Source organism: Python bivittatus, unplaced genomic scaffold (assembly GCF_059951505.1).
Source record: "Python bivittatus isolate LINGU-HERP-01145 unplaced genomic scaffold, Pbiv_v1 ctg000700_np1212, whole genome shotgun sequence".
Lineage (NCBI taxonomy): Eukaryota > Metazoa > Chordata > Lepidosauria > Squamata > Pythonidae > Python > Python bivittatus.
The window spans coordinates 1899180-1913475 of record NW_028277098.1 but is presented as its reverse complement, the minus strand read 5'-3'; the positions used below and the strand labels follow the sequence as shown (position 1 = coordinate 1913475).

Sequence of the window (14296 nt, the reverse complement as noted above, 5' to 3'; positions counted from 1 at the left end):
AGGCAAACGAATACAAGAAAATGTCTCGTGGGCATCCAGCTTTGTATATGGTAAACTCATGTATGTTGAGGATTACTGTATTAGTTCTGGAAGTGTGAAAAAGTTCACAAGCCAAACAAATATGTCCCCCATTCTTCCATATAAGACCTACTTAAAGGCATACAGCAAACTCACAATATTCTCAGAAAAAGTCTGGCCCTTCAGACAATTTTCAAAAAGCTTAAAACGTTTCCTTTAAAAGCCAGGGTCTCCCATTAACAACACAAAATACAATGTTTAGTCTCTAAGCACATTCAGAGGCAGATGTCATATATACATGCTATTGTGACCTAAGCAGATGGCTGAGCAGATTCAGCCTCTATTCATCCAGCTGCACCCTTTTTTGTTTGCGTAACTGTTCTTACTGGCTTCCTTTGATTAGGTCAAACAAGTAATTCTTTTACTGTATTCCATTTCTAGTTTCTGGTCTACAGAAGTTCATAGGACAGTCATGAGAGCTAGAAACATACCATGGTAAAGCAGCTATTCTCAGGGGACTGAGAATATTTCTGGTGTGGTTACTAGATTCTGTTATTCTAAATTTGGTTAAGTGTTAATATTTCTCATTTTATTTGTATTTCAGAAGAAAAGCTTCCATCTCTTTCAGCCACTGCCAGCCTCTTTCAGACACCAACAAAAAATTAACACAGCTAATATATCAGAGGGACAGCAGTCTCTACTAAATCAGGTTTTCCCAACCTTACATTGACTAATATCTAATGCTTAAAACAAGACTCTGCTCCATGTACTTCCAATTCATGTGGCAAGATCAGTTAATACACAAGGCATACATGCTGTTTCATGAAATCCAACTTGTACCAAGGATGTCTATGTAATCATTAGGGCTGGATTAAAGCCAGTTTGGCCCCTAGCATCAACAAAAATGAAGGGGGGAGAGAATTCAGTAAATCCTTCCCATAATCCTGCAGAATAAATAGTGTATGCTTGAGGATCCCAATCTGGCACACAGGGATGTTAACATACCCACAGATACTTCCCTTGACACCTGCCACCATCTCCCTGATTTTTTCCCCATTAAATATCATTTTACATTTTTAAAATGGAAAGCTGGCATACCTACACAGCAAAGGCACAGTCTCCTCTTTATCACTTTTATTTCCAAAAATGCCTCTGACTCCACTATAAACCTTCTTAGAAAATTGCAGCTCAGGGCTTTCAAACATCTACCTTCATGGATTGAGTGGCCCTACCTACAGCCACTCATGCCTTGGTCACCTCACCTCACAGTGAGCTCCACATGGGATGCCCTTGAAAACCTTTTGGAAGCTACAGTTGGTACAGAATGTGGCAGCATGAGCAGTGAGGGAAGGGCCACCCTGTGCCTACGTGACACCCCTGCTCCATGAGCAGCACTGGATGCCAGTGGGCTTCCAGGTACAATTTAAGGAGCCGACTGTCACTTTTAAAGGGTTACATAGCATATGACCTAATTATATGAGGGACTGCCTGCTTCCTCTGGTTACTGCCCACCCAGTAAGATCTGGCAGAGTTGGCTCTCTGCTTGTCCCACTAGTTAAGCAATGTTATCTAGCAGGACCTGGGAGGCAAGCTTTGCCTGTCACAGCACCTGCCCTCTGGAACAGCATCCCCCCCTGAGATTTGCATGGTTCCCACCTTACCAACCTTTAAAAGAGCATTAGAACATGGTTCTTTCCCACAGCTTTAGGTTAGAGTGACTGGAAGGACTTTTTCTGCTTTCATCTCCAGGGGTGGCAGAGGGAGCTAGCTGTGGCTGCCTCCAGAGGACCGTGTCTTTTTGGGTTCCATCTCTTTTTACTGTTTCTATATGTTAAGCTGCCCAGAGCTGATGGAGATGGATGATCTAGAAACTCGACAGATAGACAGACAGACAAGAAAATGGGGGTAGAGAGAACATTCTGCAAGGGGTAGGAGGCAGACAGCACACTGCAAAATCAGCACTTTATTGCTGATTATGTCTCCCATAATTTCCATACTGTGAATAGGGAAGCCCATTTCAACAGCCATTTTATGTGACTGCCTACAATGTTTTCTAAGTTGCAAAAAGTGCCCACTAGCACCCAAAGATTTAGATTCAATAGCACTATCTTTATCAGTGTGTGAAACAAGCACCACAAATCTCTCTAGGTTAGTCAGAAGTAAAGTTTTATTGGAAGCGTTTGCAAAGGCTGGTGGACTTCGTTGCAAATAAGAAGCCACACCCCCATACACACTCCAGCCTAATTATATATATTCCCGATCGCAAGTCCCTCCCCTTTTCCCCATTGGCTAAGGTACTCAGGGTGTATACTCTTTCTGGCCGCTCTAGGATTTCTTCCTGGTCCCTCCCACCTCATCTATGGTAATTGCTCAAGGTTTCAGCTAATTGCATTATACTGATAAAGATTGCTCCAAGTTAATTTGTATTTACATTGTCCCACACAAGGAGACAACTTCCTCTCCATCTGCCACTATTTGATAACCATAACACTTAACACTACTTCCTTATCTCTCACACAGCTGTACTCTTAGCATGCTCAAGTTACTATTTCTTTGTCAATAATAACATATTTTATCCATCTCTCACATTAGTGAGAGAAAGGATATGTGCTTAGTAAGTTGCTGCCTTCCCGAATTGGCTTTCCCCAAATACTCTCCAAAAGTAGCCAATATTTCACACTGTTTGGAATCCTTTAGTAGGGGGGAAGATAAAGATCCCTATTTCAGCCCAGTCTTTCACAGCTTTTACAGGACATAAAATGTTTTCTCAAAATCATTTATTCACTCTTTTACTGTCAGTTGTGATTTTATTTGTTTGTTTGTTTGCTTGCTGTTAAGATAAATTACTTTTTACTGTTTTATGAAATGCTGGTTATTTTAAGCAATTTTAGGTTTATATTCTATCTTGAGCAAATCCTAACAAGGCATTTAATGACAATTCAGAAACAATGAAAGAAAATTTCACAGTCTAAGCATGTGAAAAATAATCACTTTCTACCAAGCCTTACCTTCAACAAGGAAATGTTTTGAGACTTCTTTGATATCAATCTTTTTAAAAACTTATACATCCACGTTTCTAGAAAATACTCTTAAATCAGCTTTCAATCTCAATCAAATATAACAGAATAAAAAGAACAAAAGTACGGTACAGTATCAGTAAAACCATAGTGGCAATCTAAAAACAAGTACAGGTAAGAGACTAAATGGCAGCAAAGCATAGAAACAATTGAGAATGGTGTTCTGTATAGGACTGCTGGAACAATAGTTCCTTTGTGCAGAGTTAAAAAATGATGGGTCCAACCTGACCTGTCTAATACATCTGGTATAAATCTTGGGTGAAAAATATCTGTCACAATGCTTTCCCCTCCCTTATACTTCAGACAGTAGGGGCAGCTAAAACTGGGCCTCACAGGGAAAGGGTGCACTTCTTGAGATATGCTGCAATTTATGTAAGAACAACCAGTTGTTTAACTGACATCAGTAATTTAACCACAAACTATTGCTAGTCATGTGTAAATTCAACAAATGCAGGGGCACATACTTAGCAGCAATAAAGTTGTTAGAAACTGCCAGAATGAACTAAGTTTGCCCTCTGTTGTTCATTTTTTTAAAAATCTATGAGATATAGAATGGGTTCCTTCTTCTGACTTTGCTTATCCACTCAGGTATCAGAGCTGTGCAGACCTGGTCGTGATTGGACTTTCAAGAACTATCTGTTCAACAGCAATCAAAATAACCTAATTTGAGTCCAGAGGAACGCTGCACTGGGCAGGAGAATAAGGAATCAGAAAAGGAGGCTCAATTCATGTTCCCCACTGAACGTTCACACATTTTTCCAGTTATAATTTATGCCAAGTCCAATGGGATGAACCAATCAATCCAATTTAAAAAGACTACATTGCCTTGAGTGGGCTATTGGTATACATGATTTATAAATATGATGGCAACCTGTACTCTAAGCTAAACTTGCACACCCTAAACCTCTTCTGTACAAAACCCCTTGAAATTAATTTAGTTGTAAATAGATGCTGTGGAGCATCTCACATTTACAGCACTGGGCCCCGCAGCCCAAGGAAGAATCCAAGACATCATGCCTCCTGCTCCCTCCACCAGGCACCACTAGCACAAAAGCCAGCTTTTCGGAGGAGGCTTGGTGCAGCTCAGGCTCTCCTGTGTGAGATCTCCAGAGCATCGTCACGCACCCTGCAAGCAGGAGAATGAAAGAGATGGAGAGAGTGCAAGAGAGTGAGTCTATTTGAAAGCACATTCTAACCAGACCTAATAAGTTAATGCAGAAATCCTCCCATTGAGGCTGTCTATTGGAGACACCAGTCTCCCCTGAATCAAGAACTGTTATGTTGTAATATAATAGATGTAAATTAAAACAGAAAATCTATCATGCCTCTAATGTTGTCTGATAGCTGAGTGTGTGGATCCGTAAAAGGAGAGGCACAGCAAGAAAGGGTGATATATGGCAAAGCTGGATAGAGGGTGAAAAGCGTGGCGAGACAAGCGGGAGAATGCCGCAGCCTGCTCTCGCTCCTCGGACCCAAGGGCAAGAGAGGAATAAATGTTGATTAGTGTTGATTTTGTCCGACACGTGCTTGCCGAGTGACAGTTGGACTAAGCAGCTCTGATAGAGAACCATTAATCTTGGTCTGGTTTAAGTAGAGTATATTAATTTGTGTCATTTTTACTAAGTCGTACTGAGAAAGGCCTCTTACTGCTTTGCATCTGACTGCTTTGGTGGTTTAGCCTCCTTTCTCCCCACCCCACTCTTCCTTTTCTCTCCCCCCAAAACAGATCCTGCATTGGAGGCGGCGGCAGCAGCAGCACCATATTCAAATGACACAGCAGGAGGCCAAGAGACCTAGAGCTCCTCACTTGGATTAAGAAAATAAACTCCCAGGGTGTTGGCATAGCAACAGCATTTCAGATGAACTGCTATATAGGCAATGATTAATAAATTAACATTTTTATCCCGTTCTTTTCTTCTTCTTCCTCTCCCTGGAATCCCAGAAAGCATTTGTTTAAAACAGGGCAGAGAAGAAGGGGAAGTTACCAAAAGGTGCTCTCTTGTGGGTGCTGTTAGACCTGCCTGGAGGGGCTTCAGTTTGGTCCTACTTAAAAACACATCTAGTAGAATTCCACTCTATGGCTTTCTGCTGTATTATACTACAACCCTGTCATTGAATTTTAACTAGTGCATACTGTGGGTTACCCACTTACTAAGTTTACATGCTGCAGGAATCAAAGGATCTCTCCCACTAAAGTATACTAAAAACTAATAGCACAATATGTCTGTTTCTTACATCCATCCATCCATCCATCCATCCATCCATCATATTTGTATGGCTGCCCATCTCACTCTGGGCAGTGTACAACAGTCAATTAAAAAAACCAAAAATATATAAAACAGTCATTATAAAAAACTATAAAAAAGTGCACAAGCAAGAGAAGATGATGCTAACCGCAGAAAGGGTTACAAGATCTCTCAGTCCCCTGGAACCCCCAGGCCTGATGGCATAGCCAGGTCTTGAGGGACTTGCAAAATGTCAAAAGGGATGGAGCTTACCTCACTTCTTGGGGGAGAAGATTCCATAAGGTGGGCACCACGGCAGAGAAGGCCCACCTCCTGGGACCCTCCAAGTGTAATTCTCTAACAGACAGGACCCGCAGCATATCTTCTCTGCCAGATCTGATGGGACAGGAGGATATAATCGGGAAGAGGTGGATCCTCAGATAACCCAGCCCAATGCCACAAAGGGCTTTAAAAGTCAAAAACAGCAACTTGAATTGGATCCAGAAGCAAACTGGCAACGAATGCAGCTTGCGGAGCAGAGGTGTAACGTGCCATTCTAGGGGCAAACATAACTGCCTGCACCACTGCATTTTGCACCAGCTGAAGTTTCCGGATATTCTTCAAGGGCAGCCCCATGTAGAGCACGTTACAGAAGTTCACATGGGAGGTGACTAGGACATGAGTGGCAGTGAGCAGAGCCCCCCAATCCAGGAACAGGTGCAACTGGTGCACAACACAAAGCTGTGCAAAAGCCCTCCTAGCCATGAATGCCACCTGCTCTTCAAACAGGAGTTGTGAGTCCAGGAAGACCCCCAAACTGTGCACCAGGTCTGTCTGGGGCAATGCCATCCCATCCAGCACCAAAGATGGCATAGTCCTAGAACTGGAAGGCCCCAAAACCCAAAGCCACTCAGTCTTGCTCAATTCAGCTGAAGCTTGTTGTTCCCCATCCAGACCCTCACAGCCTCCAAGTACTGGGATAAGACATTCACAGCATCACTTAATTCACCAGGGGCAAAGATGTATAATTGGGTATACCTCAACCCCATGACAACGGATGAGCTCACCCAGCAGCCTCATGTAGATGTTAAATAGGAGAGGGGAGAGTACCAAATCCTGTGGCACCCCACATAGTAGGGACTGAGGGTGGGATCTCTCCTCCCCAACTACCACTGACTGGAATTGGCCCTGGAGAAAGGAGGTGAACCAGCACAGCACCATGCTGCTCACCACCAATCCAGAAGGATACCATGGTTGATGGTATCGAAAGCTGCAGAGAGGTCAAGTGGAATGAGGATGGATGCACAACCTCCATCCCGCCCTCACCAGAGATCATCCAACAGCGTGACCAATGCTGTTTTCATCCTACACCCAGCTTAATCCCAACTGAAACTGATCCAGATAATCCACTTCATCCAAGGTCCTCAGAAGTTGCTATGTGACAACCTTAATCACCTTCCCCAAAAAGGGGAGATTACATACTAGACAAAATGCAGCCGCGCGGGCAATCTTGCGTGCCCCAAGGATGGTACATGTAACATCTTTGCTGTGGGAGCTGCATTGGGTTCCAGTTTGTTTCTGGGTTCAATTCAAGGTGTTGGTTATCACCTTTAAAGCCCTACATGGCACGGGTCCAGATTACCTGAGGGACTGTCTCACCCCATTACATCGACCCATCCCACCCAGTCTGGCAGAGAAGGCATGTTGCGGATCCCATCAGTGAGAGAATGTCGATTGGTAGGTCCTAGGAGGAGAGCCTTCTCTGCCGTTGCCCCCACCCTATGGAATACTCTCCCCCCAGAGGTGAGGCAGGTCCCTACCCTTCCAATTTTTTGGAGAGAATTGAAGACTTGGCTCTGCCAACTTGCATGGGGTGAGAAAAGATACAATTGGCCCTGGGGATGGCTGGCACCTTGATGATGTTCCCTGAGTTTATTAACACCTAATTAACATCAGCCTCTTGGAAGTATTATAAAGGAAGTTTGTTTTTAGTATATTTTAATTATTTAATTTTTATCTATTTTAATTAATGTTTATTCTATTTTTACTGTAAACCGCCCAGAGTCACTCCACAGTGAGATGAGCAGTGACAAATTTGAAATATAAATAAAATAAATAAAAAATAAAAATTGTCCAGTATAGTGGGGTCCAGTGATGGCTTCTTGAGGAGCAGGTGAACCAAAGCCTCCTTAAGAGGTGAAGAAACAAACCCCTCACTCAAAAAAGAATTAATTGTCACGAGAACCACTCTTATGATACCCGCTGGGCCGCTTTAACCAGCCAGGAGGGGCATGGATCTAAAGAGCAGGTGGTTGAACTTACAGCCCCAAGGAACCTGTCCTTCCTCAGGTCCAACAGGTTCAAACCGTTCCCAGATAACAGGGCAAGACTCCTCCCTGGGCATCTCCACCATCCCTGCAGCAAGGCTGGCATCCAACCAAGAACGAATCTGAGCGACTTTGGTGCAGTGCCCTTGAAGGCCATTAGAGATTCCCAGATCACAATCAAAACATCTCCATGATCTTGGCTAATGCCACACCCAAAACCTAGCTGAGCATATCTCTGAAAGGGCTACCCCCACTTCCAGACCCAGCCAGGTCTTGGTGATACATGCCAGATTGGCCCTCTCATCAATGATTAAATCAAATCAAATTTAGCCAAATCTAGCATAGAGGTAAAATATGGTTGTGCTGGTGGCGGTGGGAACTCAGGGAATCATCAGTTATTTCTGACCACAATTGTGATTACTATAATAAATATAACATGTACATTTGCATGCAGTCTAGATCATGGTCTCAGATTTGTTAACCTAGTAGTTAGTGCAACCAAAAAACAAGTCTCTGACATTGTTGGTCCGGCAGACTTAACCGTATCCATACTTTAGCCACATTAAAGGAAGGAAGGAAGCAAGCAAGCAAGCAGACAGCAAATGTTATAAAATGAACATATCCAGAGTGCTCCTCTTTACTTCCCCACTACTGAAGTAGAGATTCTTAACATTACTGTGAATTCTCTGACAATGCAGAAATATGTAAGTTTATAAATAATTTAGTCTTTGATTGTAAATAAATAAACTTAGAACAATGACTATACAGGTTGTCATCAACTCATGACCACAACTGGGGCCAGAACTTCTGTCGCTAAGCGATGCGGTCATTAACTGAGTCACACCCGATTTTATTACCTTTTTTGCTACGGCCATTAAGAAAATCACCATGGTCATTAAGTGACTCACATGGTCGTTAAGTGAATCCAGCTTCCCCCATTGACTTTACTTGTCAGAAGCCCTCTGGGAAAGTTGCAAATAGTGATCATGTGACCCCAGGACACTGCAACCATCGTAACTACATGCTAGTTGCCAAGCGCCCGAATTTTGATCATGTGATCACGGGGACACTATGATGGTTGTAAGTGCATGGACCAGTCATAAGTCACTTTTTTCAGCACCGTCATAACTTCAAATGGTCATTAAACGAATGGTTGTAAGTCAAGGAGTACCTGTAACTATAAAGAAAGAATCTTGCATCCTAACAGAACAGCAGGCATAGCTATGAGTTCACAAGTATTAGTTGGAATGGGGAGAGAAAATGAAGACCAGGGAGGACAGGAGAACACCAAAGAATTAGCCTTCCATAGCTTAATTTATATAGGATTTGGGAAATGTGTGCTATGAGATTTAAAGTGCCCTTTCTGCACTATACAATATGCCTGTGCAAATCTTTTGAAAGAAGTGCTAGAATATGCAGTAGCAATATATGAACAACCTTTTTCCCAAATCAAAGGATTTGCACAGCCATATTCACCAGAGATGTTCCAAGAAGGAAACCAGAATTTTTTATTTCATTTTCTCCGGAACCCTGGCTTAACTCTCTGTAACATTCTCATGGCAGCCCTAAACCTGAGTTCTCTTCCAGATATTCTTTAAGAATGCCTCTATATAAAGTTTATTATAATAATCCAACTGTGAGTAACCAAAGTGTGAATGATTGTAGCCAAATTTGATGGACTGCAGAACAGTCCCAACCAATGAACTAAAACATTATTCAAAAGTGCTTCTTGTAGCTGCTGCCACCTAGAGATCCAGAGACAGCTAGTGGCCAATGATCACTTGCAGATTGAAGAAATGCTTTTTCAGAAAGAACACAACTCCACCTAGAACAACCTGAACTCCAGGCTCATTTCATTCCCTACCAACCAACACTGCCTCCTCTTACTTGGGTTTAATTTCTTTTTCCCTCATCCAGCCCATTATAACCAGGCAATATTCAAGGGTATCAAATGCTTCCTGGAATGTAGATGGCAAGGAGAAGTGGGTGCTCCCACCATATTGACAGCACCTCTTTGCATAGCTCAGAATACATATTACAACAGTTTTATGCAAATAATGAAAAGGAGAGGATGGAAAATGGAAACTTATTGGATACCACAGACTAGCAGAGAAGTATTTTCTTTTTGGATACCCTCTCATGAAAGATCACAATTGCTACAAAACGGTATCCTCAAAACTCAATTCTGCCATGAAATTATTGAGGATGCCATATTCAAAAGTATTAGAAACTGCCACATCAGGACCACAGACACTGCCCCAAGAAACTATTTCCAAATGTAGGTCATCCTCAAACAAGATCAAAGTAGGCTTGTTCCCATATACTGAAGAAAAGCCAAAATAATCTGTTGAAATAATCAATATCTTCTAGAGAAAGTGTAAGATTTCACCCAGGAGCCAACAGGATTGGCAGCCTTCCCTAAACTACTCTGCAAGCTTCAGGGAACATAAAAGGGAATTAGAGATCCAAAGAGTAATACTGGGATAATGTACTGACCTTTTGTAATGGCTTGTCTCAAGAGATAGAGATGTGAAGCCCTCCAGTAAAGAAGAGGAGCCTAACCTGGGATAGAGATTCTTCCTTTTTCCCCATATCAGGAAGAATGAAAATGGGATGGGAGAACTTTTAGACACAGATTTCACCTATAGAAAACCTTGAGCAATGCTAGAATATAGCCATTAGATATAACATTTAATATTGGCATTATTTAAATATTCAGTTCATTTTGCTTCTTGAAAGTGCTGATGACATCTTATTTAAAGAGCTTGATTGTTATAACCCTCATGAAACATCAAGATTTGTTAGTAATCCTAATTGTCATATTGATAGAAAGTAACATTCTGAAAGTTTTCCTCACCTTAGGTATCTCTTGTAAGATCCTTTACCTTTCATATGCCATTTGTATGTCTTTTAAATAGCGAAGCAGGCTAAGTTAATACTTAATTTCTTATCTTTCTACATCAGCCTACAACAGCTGAGTGCCCTCCAGATGTGGTTGGACTTACAACTCCCAGGATTTCCAGCCAATTATAGCTCCAGTACATCTGGACTCAACTGATTAATCACACAAGGCTGATTTCCTTGGTAATACTCAAATGGATCAAGACAGGAAAAGCAATGCCAAATTACAGATGTTGTAGGATCCCACTCTTTTAAAAGTATCCTCGGTATATAAAATTTAAAAGTATATTTATTTCAATAATATACTGCATTGATTCATTTTGCTTTCAAATGTTTCTATTTTTGTTTCAAATTGAGTCATCAATTGTTGAAGTATAAATAATGTAGCATTTCTTCATTTATGTCTATGGAGGAGAAACAGGCAAAATGTTAAAGCTGAAAACTGGAGAACCCGTCATTGTTGTAGTAAACAAAGAACAATGTATTTTGGGCTGTACTATATTTAACAGATATAGAATGCAATAATTTTCAAAAAACAAACTGAAAAAAGTTGGGGCAACACTTAAATACCTATTTTGCCACATGGAATATAGCATAATCAATCTCACTTTCTGAATCTGAATTATTCAAATATGTTACTGGCAGGTTCTATTTTTCATCCTTTATCATTTTTATGAACTTCTAAAACTTGCCTTATTCACCTTTTGCACATTTTCGTTTATTTCCTGATTTGGTGCATTTCTTCCACATCTTAGCATCCCATGTAGCATTTAAAATGAAAATACTAGGAAATATTTCATCAAACTTTTTTTCACATTTTCATATTTTTTCCTTGGCTTTCATTGCAATGACCATTTTTATCTTCTACTGATATCCGCAAGGCCTAGTGAGGCCAAGAGGCATTCTTGGAAATAAACATTGTGCTAGAAACTAACATTTTCTATCATGCCAGCTTCCCATTTATTTTATTTAACTTTTTAAAAATCCTTTTAAAAAGTAAAGTTGGAACAAAGCTTGGCCAGCACCAAAGACAGTGTCAGGGGATGTATTTGTGTGCACAGACACCACACTGAGGATTCAAATACTATAAAGTTGATGGCCCTAGAAATAAAGGCTTAGTAATTTGAAGGTACCTGCCAAGCCCCTTCAAAATGTAAGATATGATAAAATAAACATTCTATAGTGATACCTCTCCCCCCCTTTTTCCAAGCTCCTCCCCCTGCCCCCCCCCCCCGATGCTCTTTTGTCCTTGAAAAACTGGGGCCTTTCTCTGTTTAAGGAGATACTGGTGACTTCATAACTTCAACAACCCTTATTTATATGCATCCTAGTAGAGAACAAAGACTATTTTGTTTGATATTCTCAGATAGCCAAGGCTGAAGACTCAAGAATGAAATGTGGACATTAGAAATGAACAATCAAAAGTATATTTTTCTTGTGACACAAATAAGTGGTAATATAGTATTTACAAAAACACAAGCAGCTTGTCCAAATGTTGATTATCCACCAAGCTACATTTCTGTACAAATAATTTCCATTTCTTAATGGGCATCTCAACAATATGACTATAGAAATGGATTACAGCTGAATAGAACAGAAGGGAAGCACTAAAAGAAATGCAGAGAAATGGGAAAGGAATTAAGAACATGAAATACAAATGGTGATGGAGGCTCAAATGACGGGAAGGTACAGAAGCAAGAGGAAAGCAACCAGGAAGGAAAGGGGGAGGGGGGGATTGGCATCCATTCATCCATTTATGTCAACCCAACTTTATGGCTACTCTTTAATTAGAGCTAGACAATCTTCCTAGAGACAGAAACATAACTTTATACAGTATCTGTTGACTTGCTATTTCAGATTTGAAAAAGTAATAAATAGATCCCAGTATGCTCAAACTAGAATGCACCCTTAAAATTCTAAGTGTCTTTCTGGGAATCAGAGATGTATCTGAATAGAGCATGGCATTAAAGCTACTTATTAATAATATTTCAATATCCTGCCACCAATGAGACTGCCAAAATAGTTCATAATACTAATAAAATAGTATAAAGCCAATATGTAATAAATAGTTTTAGTATGAAACTATCAAAAATTTTCTGGGAATCTTACTGCAATGCAAAAGAAGATCAATAGCAAAAATTATACAATCTTTTCAGCAGCCTGAATTTTAGGGTTGTCAATTGGCAAGGTTCTTTCTTTTACCTTTCTGGTATTCTAATTTGTGATCCATGCTTTCTAAAAAAAAAAAACCCCACAAACCAATAAACATGAGAGGTACGAGGGATTATTTCATTTTATTTTCTTTAAAAAAAAAATTTGTTGTTAAAATAATAGAATACAAAATTAAGGAAAAGAATAAGATGGACTGAAAGAATAATACAATTTTTTTTAAAAGTATAATGAGAAAACTTTCTAATAACGTCCTCCCCATCCCTTCCATTTGTACCCACAACCACTAACCAGAGTTTAAATCTTTATGTTTTACATTGAACATTCATGATGGTTGTTGGTTCCTCTCTCTGTCCTAGAAACCATATTCCAAACATCTACATCTGCCTTGCTGTGTAATGAGGGAGCCATTCCTGCTTGAGCATGGTTAAACTTCTATTATGGAGATATACTGTCAATTTTGCTATGGCAGCATATTCTTCTGTTTTGGTCTCCTGGTCTGATATTGTTGACATAGTTTCTTTTTTCCAATGTTGTGCCACGTTTGTTGCTGCTGTCGTCAAAAATAGGGAACCCTTCACCAATTGGCGTGTCATCTCTGTGCAGGGGCCATGGTAATCTGCTCTGAATCCAATGTTAGTATATGTGCTGACGAAGCTACATTTTATCTTCACTTATGACCACTCTAGGTGAGGCTGAAAGACAATGACTAGTGCAGGATCGTGCTGTGAGCTTTATGACTGAACAGGATCGGAATCCAGATCGCCCCAGTCCAGCCGTTTCTCCACCACACTGCTCTGTTCTTTCGGGCTTAGTTGTCAGAAGCAGAGAAGCAAAGTCGGGAGCCTAACTCTAGCATGGAACAATAGTGCTGCTTAATTTCTTTCACTGATTAGAGAAAAGTCACCCTGCCCTGAGAAATGTTCTCTTTGACAGCACAGCAATTTGCTAATCTCAGGAAAGCCTACCATCCAACGGAAGCTGAAGCTACTCCAATTCAGTCAAGTGGTTGCCTAATTTTTTTAAAAGCAGCGAAGATAAGAGTAAGGCTTCCAGACCATGCCCACTTTCAGAACCAACAAATGGAACACTGACTTCCCAAAATCTACATGCTGACAAGCATTTTTCCAAGTTTATTTAAAAACTGTGCATAGACTTCATTGCGTACTTCTAGGTAGAAATAAAATATTCCATACTAGAAAGATATCTAGCCCCCAACACTAATATTTTGTAAAATATTCCAGCTGATATCCATATCTTTAATATGAATTATTAATAGGAATTAATTTCATATCTTTAAATGGTTTAATGAGTCTTCTGTTACTTTCTTTTATATTAAAATGTATTAACCACATTTCTGTTATGCAATGCTATTCCTCTTTTGCCTTATTCTGTTGTGTATTGCTGCTTCTTGCAGCTAGAGGTCTACTATTTTCAAATAGCTGCATTTTCAAATCAAGGTTTAAAACTGACATTAAAAACTGTGTAAGATCTATAACACACAAAGATAGTAGAAGTATTATGGTAATCATAAATATTGAGAAACTGCACTGAGCAACTGAGTAAATTTTATTTTCCA

General features: G+C 40.4%; 1 protein-coding gene and 1 pseudogene across 2 annotated transcripts in view; both read right to left on the bottom strand.

Annotated features, from left to right (window-relative positions):
* PBX1 (PBX homeobox 1) overlaps positions 1 to 14296 on the bottom strand; it is a 233328-nt gene that overhangs the window by 181714 nt on the left and 37318 nt on the right. The window lies entirely within an intron of this gene.
* LOC112540208 (U6 spliceosomal RNA) lies at positions 13279 to 13378 on the bottom strand (annotated as a pseudogene).